The sequence below is a fragment of the Pezoporus wallicus genome, unplaced genomic scaffold (assembly GCF_028554395.1).
Source record: "Pezoporus wallicus isolate ANWC-B61680 ecotype Strahan unplaced genomic scaffold, APGP_CSIRO_Pwel_v1 contig_8188, whole genome shotgun sequence".
Taxonomy (NCBI): domain Eukaryota; kingdom Metazoa; phylum Chordata; class Aves; order Psittaciformes; family Psittacidae; genus Pezoporus; species Pezoporus wallicus.
The window spans coordinates 3,784,672-3,793,374 of NW_026640104.1; the positions used below are offsets into that span (position 1 = coordinate 3,784,672).

The following is an 8,703-nucleotide window of genomic DNA, read 5'->3' on the forward strand; positions in this document are numbered from 1 at the left end:
ACAGTATTTCAGGATATTTAGTTTGGAGTTAGGCTTTTCCCTGCAGCGGTGTCATTGCTTTGCCCTGGTGCAAGAGATTGAGCTCCCAACTAAATTCAGTTGCCCAAGGAAACGTGATGGACGCAATTATGGTGTTTTAAAGTGTATTTAAATGGCACCAGAAAACAGGGGGAGAGGGAGGGACGATATCACCTTTACAACTGCCATCCCTTGGTCACCAATTTCTTATGGTCCTTCTGATCCCTGCATCCATCCATGTCCTTGTGCATCCTTCAGCACCCCAGCACTTGTGTGGACAACCTAGGGGTAACTTTCTCCTCCTGCTTGGGAGGAACATTTTCAGCACCTCAAAACCCCTTTGACCCCTTCCCCACTCAGATGTGTTGAGGAGTGGGAAGGAACTGGGGAATCACCTGATTGCTGAGAGATTGCTACTAACTGATTGCTACTAACATTGGTGACACAAATACCTGTACTCTAAAAGCTCCTTTGGGACTATCAGGTCTAGGGAGGACCAGGGATACCTTAATCCCAGGCCCCTCTGGTGTGAATCTCACCCTGGTAGGAGCAGACAGTCTAGAGGAGTAGTGAGGGAAGCAGTTGTGGTACCTGCCATACAGGTGTAGCTCTGCATCTCTGCCTGCCTCCCTCCCCACGCCGCCAGCAGTATCACTGCTTTCAAAGGCAGCATAGCTCCAGGCAAATCTGCTCAGCAGATTGCTTCCATCCTGTGTTCCCCATGGTTCTGGCTGTCTGTGCCTTGTAGATAGAGTAACTTTGCAGCTTGTAAAGATCTGTCTGCCCCCCCCCCCCCCTTCAATCAGTGACTGGGAGAAGTCCATTCCTGTTATAGGGAGTACTGGGGAACGTAGTTATACACCAGATACTTCAGTGTGCCACGTCCTCCACAACAACTGAGTATTGGACCCCATCCTCCCAATGGTGAGCTCTAGTAATCAGTCCTTACAAAGGACCAGGTCATGCAAAGTCATAGGGAAGTCCAGTCTTCCAAAGGCTGCATGGGCTTCATGTTGGGTCATTGAGGGCTCAGCTGAGACAGAGCGTGATGGAGAAACAGCCAGTACCTGGCTGGCACCAACAGATATTACCATTGTGTAAATGTTTACTAACAATAAATAGCAATAATGAGATTTTATTACTTCCTGACTCCTAGTCTTACCTACAGTCCCCCAAGAAAAAAGCCATTTGTCTTGGAAGAGCTCCAGTGGGAAACACAGCACAGCTGCTAAGCAGAGGGTCCCTTGGAGCCCATTACCTGCCATACCAACCTCTGCAGTGGCTTGCACTAAGCACAGGCTCTAGTTTAATGCATCCATTCTCCAACTTCTCACGCTCCAGCTGTCTGAAAAGAAGCTAAAAAATCCCTTCTCCGTCTCCCACCACACACTTGCACAGCAGCTGTATTTCCCTGTGGTCCCTGTGCTCAGAGAGCACAATGCAGCAGAACTGGGTTTACAGACTGAAACTCTGTTTTGTAAGAAACCAGGCTGCTCCCCCCACTGTCAGCTCTCTGTGAAACTAATTTCTTCAGTTTTTCCTGCTTGATTTCTCTACTTTCCCCCCCAAAAAAAACCACTAGTCCTGCAAACTGTGCATTTTTTGTGTTGCTGCAAGCGATTTATCACCTAACACATGAAGGACTGAACAGCAGAGTGAACATGGGGCTGGCTCTTAGTAAAAATGCCTCACTCCCGCGTCTCCTGGTACCCAGCTCCATGTACCGTTCCCCTCATTACTTTTCACCAGGACTTCTTCACACAGATCGAGATTTGGGACTAGCCTCTGGTCCTACACATGCTCGTGTTGGCTTTCCAGAATGAATTTGAGCAAACACCTACAAGCAAGCAAACAAACCCTTTCTTCCTGCAGCAGAGAGGGAACGTAAAAGCTCTCTGGCTGATACCTTGTTATGCCAAGTTGGAGCGCAGAGTAAATTTCTTACAGCCGAGTTATAAACCCCCTGAAAATAGGTTTTATTATGGAAATGCAAACACAACCACGGCTATAGCAACATGAAAGGCTCTGTTATAATAACGCTTAGATCCAACTCTTTGTGCACAATTGGCATAGAAAAGTATTTGATTTTTGTCGGGTTTTTGCTGGTACATGTCAGTGCCACTTCACAGTTGGTCTCAGTTTATAACAAAATGCATAAAACTTCTTAGTAATCCTCATTTACAGCTAGGGTCTGAGAAAGCACCATCTCAGACATTGCCTACCAAACATGGCTAAAACTGCTATTGACATTTGGAACCTTTATTCCTGGAAAGAAAGATGTGATGTTCACAGCTAACTGAACAGCATGTCTGTTGAGTTTAGTGTCTCACACACTGCAAAGCATTAGGCTCACTGACTGAGCTTTGATAATCAGTTTGTTTCAGATGAGAAGGAAAAAAAAAGAAGGGAAGGAAATCAAGAAGACCCTCGGTCTGAGGTACTCTGCTGTTAGTTCAAATGCTCTGCATATTTTCAGAATCCTGAGATTTCCCTAAAAATACCCCCAGGTTTGTATTTCTGGGGTTTAGTTAGAAAGAAGAAGAATATATACAAAATAAGAGAGAGGGATTTCATTGTACTCATGCAATTTCCAGCATATAAAGGAAGCCAGTCAGACACTTAAAGAAAGCTGTGGTCTATTCTGATGCGTTCGGTGGGGGGACAATCCAAATTCCAATAAGGAAATATCTTGCAGAGGAAAAAAACTGCTGTTCTCAATTTTTTTAGCACAATGTGTTGAGTCACTGTGCCTTAAAGTCTCCAAATGTAACCATTGAATTTCTGTGCATGGAAAGTGCTTTTAAAGGGTCACGTTTTGCTTAAATTCCTCAAATGAGTAGCTCTGCTCCATTTGTTATGTTGAGCCCCATTGTGAGAGTAAGGTTATCATTATTCAGCCACATGCCTTCATCTTGAAAGCAATCCCTCACCTGTGCCTATCTATTTGCCTAAAGTATTTTTAATGACCAGAAGCATTAATCAGTTTCCCAGGGCCAGACACATCCCTGGAACACAGCATCCTTCCCCCCATCATTTCTCTCTAGCAACTTGAGTACATTTATTTGGATTGCAATGGTCCTGACACCCCGATTCACTAATTCATCAGCATTCCAAAAGTGGTTAAGATAACAGAATACTTAAAGATCAGGTTGGTTGGTTTGTTTGCTCTTAACCTGAATATCCCTTCCACTCAATAGTCCAATTAGTGATTACATGTAAATGAAACAATTTAAGTGCTCAGTTTACAGATGAGGTATTTTGGCACGGCGCAGGAAAAACGGAGCACATTCTGAAAAACCTAAATCCATGTGAAAATATACCTTTTTAAGCTTTCAAATATCTTCTTTTTCCCCCACACATGCCTCAGGATGTATCTCCAGCTGGAGAAAGCCAGGCAAGTGCCATGTGTTTGTAATACACATGTAACTGTATTGGCTCTTCTGCTGTTGTGATGCTCTTGGAGATACTCTGCATAAAGTATAAGCCTCTGTAGAGGAACATAAAGTTTAAATGTAAACTTTGTGGTGAGATCATATTGCCCTGGCCAATTTAGATTACCTTTTCATTTTCATGCTTTGCTTTCATACCAGCTGTCTAGGAATAGCTACTAAATTTTATCCAGGTTTTAAAAGTCCACATCATAATTACCCTATACCTTTGCACATAGGCTGGCTGGACCAAGAGGCGTTATTGTCTTAGTTTCCTGACTGAAGAAAGAAAAACTGGGGTCTCACATTTTCAGAAGGGAAAGCCTTTACTGGGTATAAAATGCACAGCTATAGTCAAGTTAAAAATCGGGATTTGCCTCTGGTGGGCATCTGGCCCTCAACCAGCCTCACTCAAAGCTATTTACAGAGGCTTAGAGGAATTTCCAGCAGTCTTTTCACACATAGATAGTTTGTAATAGTTTGTTGTTTGGGATCCTGGATTGTGTATTCATCAGTTTCCAATGATTTGTTGTGACAGTACTTAAAGGACTCATGAGTGATACTCTCCAGGCAACTAAATGAATAGCATATTGCTATGAGCAAAGGTATTTTTACTGTTCTTTTACTGACTTTTATGTTTACTCCACAACTGTGTTATTTAATATGCAGATTCTTTTTCTTATTATTTTTTTTTAATTGGAATAACTGGTTCTGTCAATTGTTGAACCTTCCCAAAGGAAGCTGATAATGTGGAGCCTAAGCTGGAACAGTGTTTTATTTGGTGCTAGAAGCTTTGTCTGCTTGGGATCTACAGGGATTTGCCCATTGTGGACTTTTTCTTTTTTTTTTTTCCAGTTTTTCATTATTTGACTCATTTCAGCGGTGGAGGAATTAATTTTTGTCTGAAAACATTTCATCAAAATCGTCCCTTTTCTTCATTCCTAACGTTTTCTAGACACTCAGCCGGTCTGTTTCCTGATTTTTATAGTCCGTTTTATCGCCATTTGCCTAAGAGTCTGTCAGATTTTTGTTCTGATGATTATTGATAAATTTTCAATTCATTGCCACTTCCTTGTTTTTTTCATCACATTTGTCGACGCCGTTATGGCTGTAGTTACATGCACACAATCAGTAATGCAGTTAGGGAATACTTTGTCTTTTGGCTCCCCAAAAAAGTCCCTTCAAATGATTAATAGAAGAAACGTAGAAAGTGCAGCATTTCAAAGTTGCCAAAACTTGTGGAATATTTCACATTTCAGTGGAGTCATCTGTTTAACAGCCCCTGTTTTGTTTTGTGTTTTACTCTCCCATACATATGCTTTTGGTTTTGAATCTTTATTGGTTTTGTCCTTTATTTCCACTCTTTCCTTAGTACAGACACATAGGAAATCATAACTGAAATAATATTCATAGTTTGGTGTATGGTGTGAATAGAAGCAAATACTCTCTGTTTCCATCTGAGAAGCAGACCAGGATGAAAAAAATTAATAACTTTATATCAGACCTGGTGCAGTGATGCTTAAAATGAAAGCACGATCAAGTCTTTATCATTTTTAATAAAAGAAATAGGCTGGGCCTGGGAAGAAAAAACAAATACAACGAGCTGAAATATTCTTGTAGTGAATTATTATCAAATCCTTGAAGCTGTTTAGCCCATTACATTGTCAGGTAAAGCTCCCCATGGATTTGAAAGGGTGCGTATTTATTCTGTTATTAAGTAATATATTTGGAAGTTTAGAAAGTATGGATCAAATCCTGGTTTATGCAGAGTATTAAATTTATACTGTTGGAGCTGGAAGTAAAATACGGGCCATGATTTGTAAACCCTGAAATGTTCTTGGCGCTTCCAGAGGAAGCACAGAATGGCTGTTTCAAATCTATTTCCTTTTAGCCTCATCACTCTATGTCATCTGTTAGCAAATATCCACTAGCGCTATTAATAGCTAAGGGAAATGTACATTTAAGACTTTGTTTTCTGGGGGTGTAAAAATGCACAAAAACAGGGGTTTTAGAGCTGACACAAACTGTAATTAATGGGTTATGGGGGTTTTAATCCTAATTGAAGGGGAAAAATATATATCCTTACAAAAAATAGAAGAGTATGCATGCGAATTAATTGCATCACCAATAGAGCAAGATGCCACAAGTCAGTGTACCGATTTGGGCAATACCCTTAACTAACTATCAAGCTATTTAACTGGCTCCAAAACTAGCAAATAAAATTTGCACTCCATAAGGTAGCAAATGCTCATTGTGTCAGCAGTTGTTAAGAAGAACAGAGTTGGTACCTGAGCAGTGAGATATTGGCTTAACTCCTCACCTCAGCAAGATTCATAACCCCATTTGTAATCTTAAACATAAAAGTGAGCACCAGGAAAGGGACACTTGGATACTTAGTGCACATCTGCTAAGATGCTCTTCCGTCTTGGGGCCTTAAAACTTGCTTCTTCTGCTGCTTAAACCCTCGAGCATTTTATAACTGATGGCAGGAGTTCTACTGGCTGCTGGAGGCAGAGCATGGCTGCAAGTGAATCATTTATATCAGGGAAAATACAATCCACAGCCAACGCTGTCTTGTTTGGGAACAGCAGCCAGGGCTGGGGGATCAGAGGGCTAGCAGGGAAAGGAAGGAAAGGAAAGATAGCCTCATCCATATTTTCAGAGCACCTTTATCACTCATTATCTAAGGGAGGAAACTGCTGCTTGGCTCTTGGTAACCTTAATCACAGTGTTTCACAGGTGTTCTTCTTGAATCTGCAGCCCCCCGAGTCATGTGGTTATGGGAGCCTTCCCGGTTTCACTGAAGTTTAACTTTCCCTGCAACCAGCACATCTAGAATTTTGGAATTAAAAGACCCAAGCACAGAAATAAAAAAAACAAATAAATAGATAATTAAATAAAAAATATTCCCTAATTTATTACTAAAAGTAACAATAAAATATCAAAGGCCTGACTTCTAATATTCATGGTCCAAAGGAGAAGACTCTTTTTAAATGCATGGTATGCTTATATTCACCTGACCCAAGAAAGCACAGTCAAAGTCCAAGTATTTGACCTGCCAATACTAACAAATACTAACTGCAGAAGTGTGTCACCCACCTTAGAAACGCCTTGTCTCCCCTGCTACCTTCTTTCCCTCCTGCTTGGCACTGGTTGACCATCTTTGCACTGCAGCAGCCAAGTTCTTCCTTCCATTCTGAAAGGCTGAGCTTTGAAGAGCAGTGGGTTCTTGGTTCATTTAAGATGACCGCAGTGAAACAGTTATTTATGCCTTGCTCCTGCACCTCTCAATTTCTCACTGAGCATTTTCCTTTGCTGAGATGAACAACAACTTTCTGCCATGCAACCTACAGCACATCAAACTGCCTGCCAAATTGTCATGGTGCTTCGCTTCCCCTGTCTCTATCTTAGACTTCAAGCCCTTATATGTAAGTGCTGTCTGGATGCGAAAGAAGCATCAAGCACTTTACAGACTTCGTGCTGTAAATAAATTTGACTGTGAAGGGAAGAAAGCTTAGTTAAGGTAAGGCTTTCCAAACTTGCAAGCTTTGTTGCCAAAAGCATATGAATATAACCCCAAGCCAACCAAAGAGCAAACAAAACCCCCTAAACCAAATCACTTCAAAAACATACCTTAACACAGGATCTTATGTCAGCCAGAGCTGTGGGTATGGAATGAGGCTGGAATGAGGCAGGACAGCCCCTGAGCTTTTCACTGTTTGAAAGCAGGTGTGCATAACTTCTGGCTGGCATTTTTGATTTGCTCCTCTCTAGAAAAGAAAGGATTCCTGTTAAATCCTTTTCAACATTCCAAAGCAGCTGGGCAGAGCTGACCCATCTTTCTCCCGCTTTTATTTAAATATAAGATAAAATAACCCAACAACCTGAACTCTCCCAAGCTCCCCAAGGAAATTAACTACAAAAAAACCATGCTAATGGAACATTAAAGTTGTAATGTAAAACCATAAAAGTCAGGAAATTCAGAGTTAGGGCTCCCATGGTACCTCTAAGTCTGTCACCTCATGCACATGCACTACGATAGGACCTCAGAAATGAACAGTTGGGGTAAATGCAAGTATCTTGCTTGGGTATTTTATTTATTCCTAAGGTTGTTTTGTTGCTGGTAACCTTACTCGGGCACTAATGCAGGCAGTGCTCAGCACAGGACTGCAATGACCAAGTGCTCACAGAACACCATCACTAAGCAGGCAAAGGCAGCAGAGGCGATTCAGGGTGCTTGTCCAAACTTCAAAGCAGCAGAGATGCATAGATTTGTGTTCCTTTTATGCGCAATTTTAGCATAAGGTTAAGTAACCTCCAGCGGCAGCCATACAAGCGCTGCAGTTTGGTTGGGGCAGGAGATCAAGTTTTTCATAGAACAAATTTAGAAGAGAAGAAGCAAGAGAAAGGGGAAGCGGGGCAGCTGTGCGCGCGCGATGGCAGATACCTCATTCTGCGATTCTGTCAAAATAATACTGTGGCGATAGCATTTATGAGGGGGATTTATAGGACGATTTTGCAGCCCACATGTGTGTAAGAGTCACCAAAGCAATTCATATCGAGGAAAGAGGGCAACACATTTCAGCAAAGCAATTTTTAGCTAATACCCTTCCCGATATGCAATATATACATTTATATAATCGAAGGTCTGTGCACAATAAACCGAGCAGATCGGTATCTTGCCCCAAGTTTTGCCTTTTGACGCCCTCCTCAGCCCTAAGCACAAACAATGAGCCACGACTCAATAAGCACAACTGACCGGAAGAATCAAAACAATTCCTGGAAAAAAATTAGGTTATCATTCATTAGCTCTCTATCATTTGGCCACCAGTAGGCTGCAGGATATGAGGGCCATTTAATTAGGCCCTGCACTACTCTCTGGTGTGAAAAAGGCTCTCAAAAGCTTTGATTCCCCACAGCTTCACAGCAGGAAGTTGTTGGCGATAATTGACACAGGATTTCCTTGTTAACCAGCAGCAGACATGCTGGATTAAAGCGACAGAGATCTAGAGAAGAAAGTGAAAAGAGATAAGAAGCTCGGAAAGACTTCTGCTTATTTTGCACTTGAGGATGATGAGCAAATAGCAATAACAAACTGGAGTGCTGCTCCCCGTGAGTAAGGCCTCCACTTATCAGACCCATTTCAGCTTGACTGATCAAAGATTGACTTCCCTTAAAATAACATAGGCCTGGGGTTTGTTAGTTTATTAAGCTGCAGGTTTTATGAATTATCACAGTTTTAAAGATGGATTGCAGT

General features: G+C 41.7%; 1 long non-coding RNA gene across 1 annotated transcript; it reads right to left on the bottom strand.

Annotated features, from left to right (window-relative positions):
* Positions 1-5,999: 5,999 nt before the first annotated feature.
* On the bottom strand, positions 6,000-7,561 carry LOC130603484 (uncharacterized). Its single transcript, XR_008973191.1, has 4 exons — positions 7,451-7,561; positions 7,080-7,216; positions 6,546-6,642; positions 6,000-6,278 (listed from the first exon to the last, which is right to left on the bottom strand). It is a non-coding gene; the product is annotated as an uncharacterized LOC130603484 (long non-coding RNA).
* Between the last annotated feature and the right edge of the window lie 1,142 nt (positions 7,562-8,703).